Source organism: Carlito syrichta, unplaced genomic scaffold (genome assembly GCF_000164805.1).
Source record: "Carlito syrichta isolate Samal-C Ts95f unplaced genomic scaffold, Tarsius_syrichta-2.0.1 Scaffold316354, whole genome shotgun sequence".
Taxonomy (NCBI): Eukaryota; Metazoa; Chordata; class Mammalia; order Primates; family Tarsiidae; genus Carlito; species Carlito syrichta.
In genome coordinates, this window is record NW_007260450.1 from 32,083 (window position 1) to 46,157 (window position 14,075).

The following is a 14,075-nucleotide window of genomic DNA, read 5'->3' on the forward strand; positions in this document are numbered from 1 at the left end:
TCAAACATGCTAATTTATCCAAGACTACTCATCAAATCATAAATGGATTCTTAGTAAAATGTCTTACTTTTAAATGCCAGAAAATAATCTGGTCTTAAACTCAAAAATTTTAGGTTGTGAATAACATGTAAGCAATATTGTTTTTAGTTGCATATCTTACATATGGTTATTTTTATGTGAAGATGTAAATCCAAAGAGCAGAGACAGGAGTAAAATAACAAAAGGATGGGTGCTTTAAACTTAACCTTTGCAAATGGGCTTACAGTTTTCAATTATCTTTGTCATTTAGGTTACTGTCTATCGTATGCTCTTATCAAAACCTGTAGTACCATGTTTCATGGGTAGTAGTGCCATAGTGGGAATGTCTATTTCTCTTCTACTTTTTTTAGAAAGTGCTCTAAGGAAATGAAGCATGAATTTAAAATTCATTCACACAGATATGTACCTCAGCATCATTTAAAAAATCATGGATTTCACAAATTTGCACAAGTGTCCCCCTTTAGGGATTTGGAAAGGAAGGAAACGTTACATTCTTCTGCTGGATTGAAAATACATCCTATGCTGGAAATTTATTCAGCAATGGGAGCAAATCAGATTTGGCTTGGAGGATTCAGACCTAAAAGAAATCCTGCTGTGGGCAAAGTTAAAGTATAATAGACATTGACAATATAGCACATAATATAAACTTTTATGTACAGTACTTACTTAAGAAGCATGTGTACTCAAATGGAACATTTGGGGAGCTTAGCACCTGTGCAAAGATGACATGCAAACCCTTGTATGCATCACAGTTTACAAAAATGTAAGTCACAGACGTGATCTGCACGGGATAGAAACTGTATGGAAAGCAACAAAATGGAACCAGGAATTATCTCTGGAGATTAGAACTACAACTTTTAAAAACTGCTCTGTATTTTTAAATTTTCAACATTGGGGGAAAAATAAGCATTTAAACATAAGGTGATATATTCACTCAAGCTGATTATTTGACTACCTGAAGACAAAAGCGGAATTGATGAAAGTGAATTTTAAAAATGTGTTTTTCTATAAGCCCTAACACCTTAGAGAAATGACTTTCAGGCTGTTTTGAACAGAATGCTTTTATAAAAAGACAATGTCATGCTGACTCCCAGCGCATTAAACAGGCAGAAGTAGAGTTGTTCTGATGGGACAGGGTAGAAGCAGGTGACCAGTTGAGCGTTCTCACTCTTTGTGCTCCTGGAAGGCACCTATGCAGAACCTGGGGAATGCAGGTTACAGCTAGAAAACTACTGTCAGTGGCCTGGGATTGGGAACTCAGCTGTGAACTCTTGAAGACAGAAAGCCCCACAAGTGGTGCCCTGCCATCCAACCCAGTGCTCTTGACATGGTTGATCCTCAATAAATGCATACTACTTGGCTGCATTGCCATCTTATTTTCAAGGACCTCTGGTCTTTGTGATGTAGAATAGGATGGTGACAAGGCCAAGGCCCTTCTCAAATTGTTTGCTTTGGAGCTCCCCTAACATCTGATAACTCATGCGTGGTCAAGGAGGCATCTAGTGCTTCAGTCTTGCTTATGAAGTAAACTACTGAACACATACGTGCACACCTCAACCTCATCTTCAAAGCAGATTTACTGAAGTTGCCTGTATTCAGTGTTACATGTCTGGAAGTGTACTCTGTAACAATGTTGTTGACCAAGTTGTGCATAATAAATGAGTATGGTGGAAGGCATATGGTTCTTACAAATATGATTTAAATGCGTTTTGCAGAATATGTTGTGTTGGCAATGTTGGGGGTAAAGCTTTCAGAAAGATGTAGAGCACAGGAAAGGGCCTGGCTGCTCAGACCTGACATGCATCTTGCCATTTTCTAGGTGCCCATTTTCTCACACACACACACAGTATCTCTTATTTTATGTATAAAAATATGCAAATAAATGCTTGTGATTTGCACGCACAGTGAAGTGATTAAGGACCTGGACTCTGAATTCAGCCTTCCTGAGTTCAAATCTTGCCTCTCCTCTTTAAAGGCATGCCACTTTGGGCAAATGGATTTACTTTGCTGTACCTCAGTTCCTTCCTCTGTAAATTGGGATGCAAATGTAACTATCCTGTAAAGATTTTAAAATGTAAGATGTATAAAAGTAACAGAATAGTGCCAGATATATTAGGGTCACTTGGTAAAGGTTATGCATTGTCATTTTATCATTATATCATATTTTCTTTTTTAAACAACTTTTTATTTTAAAGATGCACAATGAACATTTGTGTACCTAACCCACATCTTTAAAATAAAAATAAATTAAAATAATTTTTTTTCCCCCCCGCACCCTAAAATAATTTTTAAAGAAGATGTGGGGCATAGTTCAGGGTTAGGTATACAAATGTCCATTATGCAGGTACCCTTGGTGATGAGGTGTGCCACCCCCCCAGCAGATTCCCACTACTGACAATCCTGCCTCCCCTCCCTCAGCAGTCTCCCACCACTGCCAATCCTTTTCTTGTAGTATGATGATAATTGTTCAAAGTCCACTTATGAGTGAGAACATGTGATACTCAGTTCTTTGTTACTGGATAGATCAATCAGTATTATAGACTAAGTCCATCCAAGTTGCAGTGAAGTTCATAATTCTGTCCTTCTTTGTGGCTGCATAATATTCCATCATGTGTATGTCTCACATTTTTTAATCCAGTCCTCTTTCAATGGGCAGCACAGTTGGTTCCATGTTTTTGCTAATGTGAACAATGCTGCAATAAACATACATGTGCAGGTATCTTTTTCAGAGTGATGTGAGTTCCTCCAGGTATATTCCCAGTAGGAGGAGTGCAGGGTCATATGGAAGATCGATTTTTAGATCTTTTAGGAATCGCCAAACTTTTTTCAACAAAAGTTGTATTAGTTTACATTTTTACCAAAAGTGTACAAGTGTTCCCCTTTCCGTGCATCCTCTCCAGCATCTATTGTTTTTTGAGTTTTTGATGATGACCATCCTGACTGGAGTTAGCTGATATCTCAGTGTAGTTTTTTTTTTTGAGTTGGAGTCTCACTCTGTTGCCCAGACTGGAGTGCAGTGGCCACTCCTAGCCACCGCAGCCTCGAACTGCTGGGCTCAGGTGATCCTTCTGCCTCAGTCTTCCAAGTAGCCAGAATTACAGGCATGTGCTACCATGCCCGGCTGATTTTTTGATGTATTGTAGAGATGAGGTCTCACTGCCCAGGTGGGTCTAGAACCCGCGGGCTCAGGCAATTCACTCACCTCAGCCTCCCAAAGGCACGGGATTACAGGCTGAGCCACCAAGCCTGGCTTCAGTGTAGTTTTAATTTGCATTTCTTTGATGACTAGTGAGGTTGAGCATTTTTTTCATGTATCTGTTGACTGTTCCTAGATCTTCTTTTGAGAAGTGTCTATTCATATCTTTTGCCCACTTTATAATGGGGCTGTTTGTTTTTTTCGTTATGGTACATTTCAGTTCCTTGTAGATCCTAGATGTGAGATCTTTGTCAGATATAGTTGGCAAATATTTTTTCCCAGTCTATGGGCTGTCTCCCTGCTCTCTTGATGGTTTCTTTGGCTTTGCAGAAGTGTGTCGATTTGATGAGGTCCCACTTGTCTATCTTACTTCTTATGGCATGGGCACTTGGGGTTTTGATCAAGAATTGGTTGCCAGTTCCAATTTCCAAAAGGGTGTCTCCTGCATTGTCTAAAATTCTTATTGTTTGAGGTTTTACATTTAGATCTTTGATCCATTTATAGTTGTGTGTGGTGATAGGTAGGGATTTTAATCTTCTACATGTGGTCAGCCAGTTTTCCCAGCACCATTTACTGAATAGATTCTCCTCGCCCTAGTGGTTGGTGGTGGAGACTTTGTCGAACATTAGTTGGTTGAGAGATTGAGGTTTTGCTTCCAGAATCTCTATCCTGTTCCATTGGTCTATATGCCTGTTCGTGTACCAATACCAGGCCGTTTTGATGATTGTCTCTTTATAATAAAGTTAAAAGTCTGGGAGTGTGATACCTCCCACTTTGTTTCTTTTGCTGAGGATTGTTTTGTCTGTTAGTGGTTGTTTATGTTTCCATATGAATTCCTGTATTGTCATTTCCAAACCTGAGAAGAATGCTGCTGGTAATATAATGGGTATTGCATTAAATCTGTAGATTGCCTTGGGTAGGATGAACATCTTAACAATGTTGGTTCTGCCAATTCATGATCATGGACTATTTTCCCATTTGTTCGTGTCATCTTTGATTTCTTTAAGCAGTGCTTTGTAGTTTTTGTTGTAAAGGTCTTTCACATCTCTGGTTGGGAAGATGCCAAGGTATTTCATTTATTTTGGTGGCTGTTCTGAATGTGATTGTGCTTTTTATTTGGGTTTCTGTTTGTTTATTGTCGGTTTATAGAAATAAGACTGTCTTTTGCACATTTATTTTATACACTGTGACTCTGTCGAAGTCCTTTATCAGTGCAAGGAGGTTTTTTGACAGATTCTCTTGGGTTTTCAAGGTACAGAATCATGTCATCTGCAAAGAGTAATAATTTGACTTCCTGTGTTCCTATTTGGATATGTCTGATTTCCTTTTCTTGTCTGATTGCTCTAGCTAGGACTTCCAAAACTATGTTGAACAGGTGGGGTGAGTGTGGGCATCCTTGTCTTGTTCCAGTTTTGAGTGGAAGTGGTTCCAATTTCTGTCTGTTTTGCAGTATGCTGGCTGTCACTTACTATTTTGAGATCATGCTTATTTTCTAGAAGGAATTTTATAAGACCTTAGCAGGTATTTTTTTGTGGGGGAAAATCCTCTGTGGACACAGAGAGATCCTTTCCATTCTGTACTGTTCTCTTCCATTGGGTTTGCTGACTTGTCCTAGGGATTAGTGTTTATTTTTATGACAGCAGGGGTTGTGGCTGTTAAAATAAAAACCCTAGGCAAATTAAGTTAAACAGTTTAGTTGAGCAAAGAATGATTTGCCAATCGGCCAGTCCATTGAACCAAAATGGACTCAGAGAGACTCCAGGGCTGCCTCGTGGTCAGAGAGGATTTATTTAGGGACAGAAAAAGGAAAGTGACATGCAGAACACAGAAATGAGTCACAGAAGCAGCAGGATTGGTTATAGCACCACATTTGCCTTATTTGACCAGTGGCCACCTTGGCTACCTGTGATTGGCCGAAACTCAGTGACTGTCAATAGAATTAGGTTACACAGATAATTAGGTTACAGTCCACCAGGTTTCAAAAAAGCTTTAGGCTGAATTTAAAAGGAGGCAGCTCTAGACTAAATTTAGTTTAACATCACGCAGAAAGATTTGTACAATTTTTTCTTTTTTTGTGTCTTTCTTAAAAACACACAACCCAAGATGGATGGACAAATGACTAAGATAGATAGATAGATAGAGAGATAGATGATAGGGAGAAAGAGTTTTTTGTCTTTGCTTTTTCAAGTACAAATAGAAGGGGAAATGAATTTCAGACTTGTTTTTAAATGCCCTCTTTCTTCGTGTGATGTTTTGCTTTTTACTTCTTAATTTTGACCCCTGTGGCACTCCCTCTCTCCCATGCCTTCATTTGTGCTAACTGCATCATGACCCGTGTCCTCAGGAAGTTGAGAGCCTTTTGAAGGAGATGAATGAGAAGCTACCCAAGTGCAGGAAGGTGTTATAACCGCCATGAAAGGGATGGACTCAGAGTCCTATGGGGACTGGAGGGGTCTGGAAGAAGGCTAAGATCGTATCTATTCCAGAATCTGAAGGACAATAGCAGTGATCTGTGTCTTGCAGAAGTCTAAGTAGTACGTCATAAACCGATTTTTTCTTTTTACCAATCCTCACCCAGGGTTGCCCTGTTCTTGATAAGGACTGTGCCCTATTGTCTGCACTCTATAGCTAAACAGCTGACTAGAACCAGAGAGTTGAAGGGATGCACTAGAGAACAGTGTACTTTGCACTCAAGCAATCAGATAAAGACCCCCACTCAGCTCCTTCGCCCCTTGGCTGGGATGACTCTGAGTTGTGTGTTTCCCGAGAAATAAGCCCCAGTTGCCCATAGTGATAGCTCCCTTTCCTTCCCTGTCTCTGTTTTCCCAGTTCCTTTAAAGGTGCTTTCTTCGCCTTCCTTTTGCAGCAAAACTCTTGTACTAAATCCCTGTCTGAGCATCTGCTTCTGAGGGAAATGAACTTTAGATTCATAGGCAAGTCCATTTGCAACTAACAAACAAAACACCACTTCTGCATTCCGCCCCCTGCTCTGAGATACTCTCCCTCTCTGTTTCCACTCGTGGATCTGTCATGGGGCGCAGCGCATCACACGCTGGCTGTTTTGTCTCTCTCGAATTGTAAGGGCTTTGAGGACATGGACCACATCTCTCATCCTTATCTCTCCAGGTGCCCATAAATACTTGCTACGTGTAACTCCCATTGGCTCTGCAATCTTCTTCCAGGGAGAATGCTTCAGCTCAAGCTATTTTACCAAATGCAGCAAGAAGGACGGAGTAGATGAGGAATGATGTTCTGGAAGGAGGAGATCACTCTGATCACTTATTCACATTACCATGTAATCTCTGCCCATGTGATCTCTGCCCATGGCTAAAGCAACTGCGTTACTGTGTTTCAAATTCTCCATCTCTAAAATGGAGATTAAATAATGCTTATCGGGATTCAGTGTTGAAAAAGTGCTTTGAAACTCCAGGAAGACTCTATATGATAAAAATAGTAGCCACTGTTCCATCATTTAAATAAGCTCATTGCCAAAGATCACACATTAGTCATCACAGCGGAGTATTTGTGTATTCACTGAGCATCTTTCATCTGAGAGCATCACCACGGTTTGTAACACAAACTCCACATATTCCTTGTGACAACATCCAAACTGGTTCTTTACATGAATGAATAAACTGAGGTCTGGAATTGCTAAACAGCTTGTTTCCAAACATGCAGGGTTGGGGGCAAGAGACATGTGATCATTAGGCAAATGAGTCATCAAGAGATAGTCCTGTGTAAATATTTGGGTAGATGAGACAAATAAATCAGTGAGGCAGAACCAGAAGCAAAATAGTCCTGTCTTCTCCCTTCCCTGCTCCTCTTAGAAACAATCTGGGACTCCCAATGGAGACTCTGGGAAAAGTGCCAACAAATAACAGGTTTCATGTAATATTTAACATTTGTTCTGTGCTCTGTAGCTCCTCTCTGTACATTCCTCAGAAGCCCACTCAAGTGACCCCTTATTTTTCATGCTTCTGACAATAAAATGAATTGCACCTTGTAGCCAGACAAAGCAGGAAGGCTTCTGCATCTTTATGAAAGACAGATGGGTGAGGCATACATTCAAATAGCTTCCATTATGGCAAAATAAGATCCCTCCATTTCAGGATCTGCTCTGCAAACATAGAAAGATTCCTTCTGCAAGACTCGTGGCAGACACCCACTGGTCAGGAGATGCCAGCTGCTCCTGGTCGTGCTCTGGTATTCATGGATGAATTCCCTCTTTGACTGGTGGGTTGCCCAGCTGAGGGGTGTGAGTGACATGTGTTGTCTCTCCCAGGCTAGTCCCCAGAGAGCACCAAAGTCATTATCACCACAAGGCACTAGGAGCATTAGGAACCAGCAGATTCTCATCCTGGTTGTGCCTGCTGTGTGGGTTTGGAAAAATTCCTTTCCCTGTGTCTCAGATCCTCAGCTGTAAGATGAGGTGTTTTAGTTAAATCTGTAATGTTTCATCTGTATCATGAAGCCCCTGCATTCCAGATTTCTCAGGAGTTATTTAAAAAGTCCCAAAAGGCAAAACACCAAGGTCCCCAACCCAGCTACAATCCATTCCTTTACTTTTTCTGTTCTCTCTTTTATATGTTGAACTTCCATATAAGATTGCATGGAGTGGAAGAGGGAACATGGGCATCTACTGACTTAAAAAAGAAGTTTGAAAATCACTGGTATTGAAATCTGCATTCCCTAACTTTCAAAACACAAAAAATTATGTAATAGTTCTGGCATCCTGATTCTTTCATGTCAGAGCAGAATGGAATTGAACCATGTCAGTGCAGAGAGACCCTCCAGCAAAATGAGTTAGTCAGTCAAGAGCTCCTGGGAAGATTCCTAGAATCACCAATACACCCCCCCCCCACACACGGGCCCCACCAGTTCCCACATGCCATTAATTCTCAGAAGAGGTTTCCTGACAAAGGGTGTGAGACTTTCTCCTCTTTTGTTAACTTAATTGTAAAGAATCTTCAGTTCCCAAGCCACCTTTCATATTCAGAAACCTCTGTAACTCTCAATAAGTCACTCTTTCCAAGACACACAAGATTAATAGCTTTGTGGAACCTGCTGGTAGAACAGCCCCATAGACCTAGAAATGTGATGTTTCGTGTTTTCATTTCATGGCATTCCTTTAAATGGGGAAGAAAACACTTGATAATATCTGAAAGCATGTATTGCAGTGCTAGACTCCTTGGGATTAAATCCTGGTGTACTTCTCACTAACTTTTTGGACTTGGACTAGTTCCTTAACTTCGTCGTGCCTAACTCTACATATTTGTAAAAAGAGAATAATGATAATAATTAAAATACCTATCTACCTCTCAGGATTGTTATGATTATTAAATGAGTTAATACATGTTCATGCATGTAAAGTGCCTGCCATTTAATAAGCACTACAGAAGTGTTTGCTAATTAAAAGTACACATACACACATTTGTGTGTCATTTTATATATATATATAGAGAGAGAGAGTGAGAGAGTAAAAGAGAGAGTATCTACTATTATCCAGGCACTGGGCAAGCATTTAGTCATATTACTTTTTTTTTTTTTTTAAGTTGGAGTCTCACTCTATCAACCAGACTGGAGTATAGCGGCCGCTCCCGGCCACTACAGCCTTGACCTGCTGGGCTCTGGTGATTCTTCCGCCTCAGTCTTCCAAGTAGCTGGAACTACAGGCGCACGCTACCACGCCCGGCTGATTTTTGATTTATTGTAGAGATGAGGTCTCGCCAAGTTGCCCAGGCGGGTCTCGAACCCGTGGGCTCAGGCAATCCACTCACCTCAGCCTCCCAAGGCACGGGATTACAGGCTGAGCCACCGAGCCAGGCTTAGTCATATTACTTTTATCTGTGCATTTATTATATACCCACTAGCAATCATCTCACCTTTGTGGATCAGGAAGAAGAACTGAAATGTCTCCACATGCAACTTCTAAGTATAAAATTGGAATCTTTGTCCCCGAGTCCCAGCATCTCACCACAGTCCACTCTAGCTTGAGATATACATGTCTTATACATCTTACTTGGCAAAGCCACCTGGCAGTTATATCTTATAATGAAGAATGCATACAACCATTTTTGTCCTTTCCTCCAGTTAAAGTCCACATTTCCTGTGACTGTAATCAATGCCAGACTGCAAAAATCTAAGAGGAACTTCAGATTTATTCCTCAGAAACTGGCAAATGCCACAAATCAGGGTTTGGTTTATTGTTTTATTGATTATATAGATTTAAGAAGTTAACAGGAAGATGTTAATAATGTTGATTAACTTAAAAGTGAATTGCATCTACCATAAGATTAATGTTAATTAGAAATTCATGAATAATTCATTAACTAGAAAAGGACAAATAGTAACTATAGGATTCAGAAGCCTGGCGAGTATCATTTTAACAAAGGGATTGTCTTAGTCCATTTGTGCTGCTACAACAAAATACCCGAGACTGGGTGATTTATGATGAACAGGTACTTCTTGGCTTGTGATTCTGGAGGCTGGCAAGTCCATGATCGAGGTGCCAACGTCTAGTAAGGGTCTTCCTGCTGCTTCATCTCATGGCGGAAGGGCAAAGAGGGTGCGAGAGAGCAACAGAGTGAACGTCCTGCTTTCAGCCCTTTTATAGTAGGCATTAATTTATTCACAATCATGGAGCTCTCATGACCCAGTCCCTCCAACTAAGCTCCACCTCTCATCATTGTGGCATTGGGGGTTCAGCTTCCAACACTTGCTTTTTGGGGAGCACATTCAAACGATACCATAATCTAGGTTGATATCACAGGAAATAAGATAGTTCAACATCATGTACCTCTTGATGTGATGTGCTTGGAAGGGCACATTCCTTCTGGCATATTCTTGCATCAAAGGCATAATCTTAACATAATCATGAGAACGTGTCAAACAGACCAAAATTGAGGGACAGCCTACACAACAACTGATCATTCTTTTCAAAACTATAAAGGTATTGAAAAACAAAGACATACTAAGTATTGCTACAGCACCAAAGAGACATGAAAACTAAGTGCAATGTGGGATCCTGGAAATTGGAATCAAGTTTGTAATCTGGCTAACATTATACCAATGTTAATTTTTTAGTTTTGACACTTACAACTTAACTGTAAGTGCAACTTACCTCAAAAGAAAATGTAAAAGATCTATGTGGTCTCCCTGGCCATTACAAAATGAATAGCATACAAAATTGAGGACATATTTTTCCAGTGTTCAATGACTAGGATCCAGTTTGGCAAAACATTCTCTCATGTCATTGTTGAACAAGTGAAGCCCTGACATGGCCTTCATTGTTTCACTTTTGCCTTACTCATTAACATAGACAAAAATAAGCAGCCACTATTGATATGAGAAATATATTTATTTGTTAATTGCAACCATGGGTTGGCTATGGATACAAGACTGACAAAAGTCAACAAAAGCATTCTGGGTTTAATACATTTGCAATGCATGTAGCATTTGTGATGTGCTACTCATCCTTTATATCAAAAACATATGCTATTTTTTTAGAGTCAGTTGTTGAACATTTACCAGAACATCACTGAGTATCTGTCAAAGTTACTCATTTTTCCTTATCTGAGGATTTTTTTCAAGAAATTATTAAATACATTCATTCTTCCATCCTTTTATTATTTATTTATTTTTAGAGACAAGGTGTTGCTGTATTGCTCAGAGTAATCTTGAATGCCTAGCCTCATGTGATCCTCCTGCCTCAGTATCCATTTTTTGCATAGAAAAAGACTTTTTTGATAAGACTTTTACCATAAATTCCTTTGATAAGGTGAGGTACACCTTGGTAAAGCAAATCATCACTTCAAATTTGTCATTTTTATACTCTGATTTGACATTGTATTGGTGTCTGTGTCTGGTGACTTTCTTGTGAGTTTGTTGGCAACAATGATATCCATTCAGACTAAGTAAAGTGGGTAAAGTATTTTCCCCATACCAGCCACCAGTGTCCATGGCACCTCACTGCTTATTGACCACTGATTGTATTGGAAGCCATTATATGTAAGCTTCATTTGGAGTCCTGGAGCCAATTTTCCAAGCAGAAGTTTTGAAACACGACATGATTTAAATTAGTAAAAATTTTGTTCTGCTTGCTTGTTTCATAATTTGAGTCTGAAGATGTCTTTCATATATATAAACAGCATTGACCCAAAGTCTCTATTTTATTCTGTAGTCATTTTCAGAATCACTTTTTCCTTTTTGGATTGCATCCAGCTGTTTGACTGAGTTCTTATCAGTCTTCAGGTCTGGTTCTCAATCTGAGCCACGCTACTTTTGCAGACATCGGAGCTACCATTGCCATCACCATCCTCTTTGCCATGGCTGGTCTGCTTTCTGGGCCCATTTTTTCCTCCTTGCTTTTTATCTCTATGCATCACTCTACTCCTACCTGGAGTAATTTCTCCCTTCCTCCCTGCCCAGATGAATTCTGCCCCTTTACCAGGCACAATGTCAGTTCTTCCTTCCTCCTTCATGAAGCTCTGTGTGAAGCCTCTGTGTTCTTCCTTCTTGCAACTCCTATATTTCTTCTTGAAGTACCATTTATTTGGGAGATTACATGGCATGGAACATGGCATGGCTCTTAGTAAAACCTGAGCGAATGTCTTCCAGACCTTTCAGGGCTGCAAAATTGGTGTCAGCTCACTCTGAAAACTGTTTCCCTAGAATAGTTTGGAAACTGTTATGTCCTACAAGCAATCATTGAGTCTGCCTCCTCCATGTCTGTTGTGTGCTTGGGTTACATGCCTTTTGCTGGTTTCTTGGTTTTACCCAAGTATTACCCGATGAAAAAGAGAGTATCATTCAGATGAATCATAATGCTGGATTAACAAAGCCAAGACCCACTTAGATTTTTGTTAGGTTTCTGGAAGAGTCTGAAGTTCTTCCTGCAGAAGGGCAGGATGATGGTAAGTAACTGCTCTGCTAAAGGCTTTTTGGCAATTGTTCCAGGTGTTTACAAGGATTTATTTCTTAGAGTTTTTTGATTTACCGAAAAATACCCCTTTAAAAAAAAAGCTGGTTAAAGCAGATTCCACATCACACTTGTATGAGTTGACCTGAAGGGCATATATTATTTTTCCTGAGGCTATTAGCTCAGAATCTGAGAAACTTGCTGGTATTTTTATGGGAATTCATGTATAAATATCACAGTTGCCGGACTCGGTGGCTCAGCCTGTAATCCCAGCGCTTTGGGAGACTGAGGTGAGTGGATTGCCTGAGCCCGCGGGTTCAAGACTTGCCTGGACAACTTGGTGAGACCTCATCTCTACAATAAATAAATAAAAAAAAATCAGCTGGGCGTGGTAGCGCGTGCCTGTAATTCTGGCTACTTGGAAGGCTGAGGTGGAAGGATCGCCGGAGCCCAGCAGGTCGAGGCTGTGGTGGCTGGGAGCGGCCACTGCGCTCCAGTCTGGGCGACGGAGTGAGACTTCAACTCTAAAAAAAAAAAAAGAATAAAATCACAGCTGCATTTCTCTTCTGAAAGTGCCTGACTTACTACTGAGTCTCACTAAATGAGATGATTTTCAACTCATTCACCAAGTGGGAAACTGGGAAATAATCATCTCCAGACATTTCCACCTGGTTTGTCATGTCTACTAATTTCATCCTTTAAAAAAGACATACCAAGAAAATCTGGCAGCTCATGCATATAATCCCAGCACCTTGGGAGACTGAGGCAGAAGGATCACTTGAGCCCAGGTGTTTGAGACCAGCCTGGACAAAATAATGAGATTGCATCTGTACAAAAAAAAATCAAAAAATTAACCAGGGAAGGTGGTGCACTCCTGTAATCCCAGCTACTAGAGAGGCTGAGTTGGGAGGATCACTGGAGCCCAGGTGGTCAAGGCTGCCGTGAGCCATAATCATGCCAGTGAACTCCAACCTGGGTGACAGAGTGAGACCCTGTCTCAAAAACAGAAAAAGGAAAGAAAGGAAGACCCTTTTGAACTCTATTAATAAATGTCACAGCCACAAGATGGAATTACCAGGATGACATTCAGATCAGGCTTCCTCTGGAATGCCACCCATCTCCATTGCTTCCTCTGCTCCACTTTCAGAAAGGAACTTTTAGGTCCTGGCTGAGGTTGTGCTTCCTAAGTCCCCATCCTTGCCCCCAACACCGACACAACCATCCTCCCAGTGGTTTTCCTTGTGAGCAGTTAGCTGCAGTATTGATCCCTTTATCTCGATCCATGAGAACAATAGGAGGAAAGTGCTTTGGGGAAGAGCAGAATTGCAGCTTCTGGGAAGGGGGGTAGAGGACCTCATTTGCAACCTTGGCTTGCTGGGTTGTGGCGTGTGGTTGAGGCAACCTTGCCAGCCCCTTGCATAATGGAAGAGGCAAGGCTGTGGAGGGTGGGGATGCCCTGAGAGCTTGCCCTGCTCCTGTCTATCTGCAGGGACTCGCCCACATTGTTCAAACGGCCATAGATCTCAGTCCACTCCAAAGGCTACTAACTGTCTGTGTTTTCCTGAACCTCAGGCTTAACCCACCTTTCTCCCCATACACAGCTATTACCCGCATGATATCATTACAAAAGAAGAATTTTCTACTCCACCATGGTGGTATGTGACTTAGTCACCAGTACTCACAGTTCAGCCACAACAGTGCTGCATGATTGGAGAGTGAGTTGTTTCTTGTGATGTTTGGATTTTCCTTGGAAAGGGGCTTAGAGCATGGCAACAGGAAGTTCCTTCTCTGGGACACAATCTGAGATGTTTTTCTTTTACATCTCCTTTATACCTTTCCTATGTTGAATACCCATCAGATCTATGTACATGTCACTGTCTCTCTGTCCTCTCCGCCCACACAGCAGTCACTTTATTTGGCTTT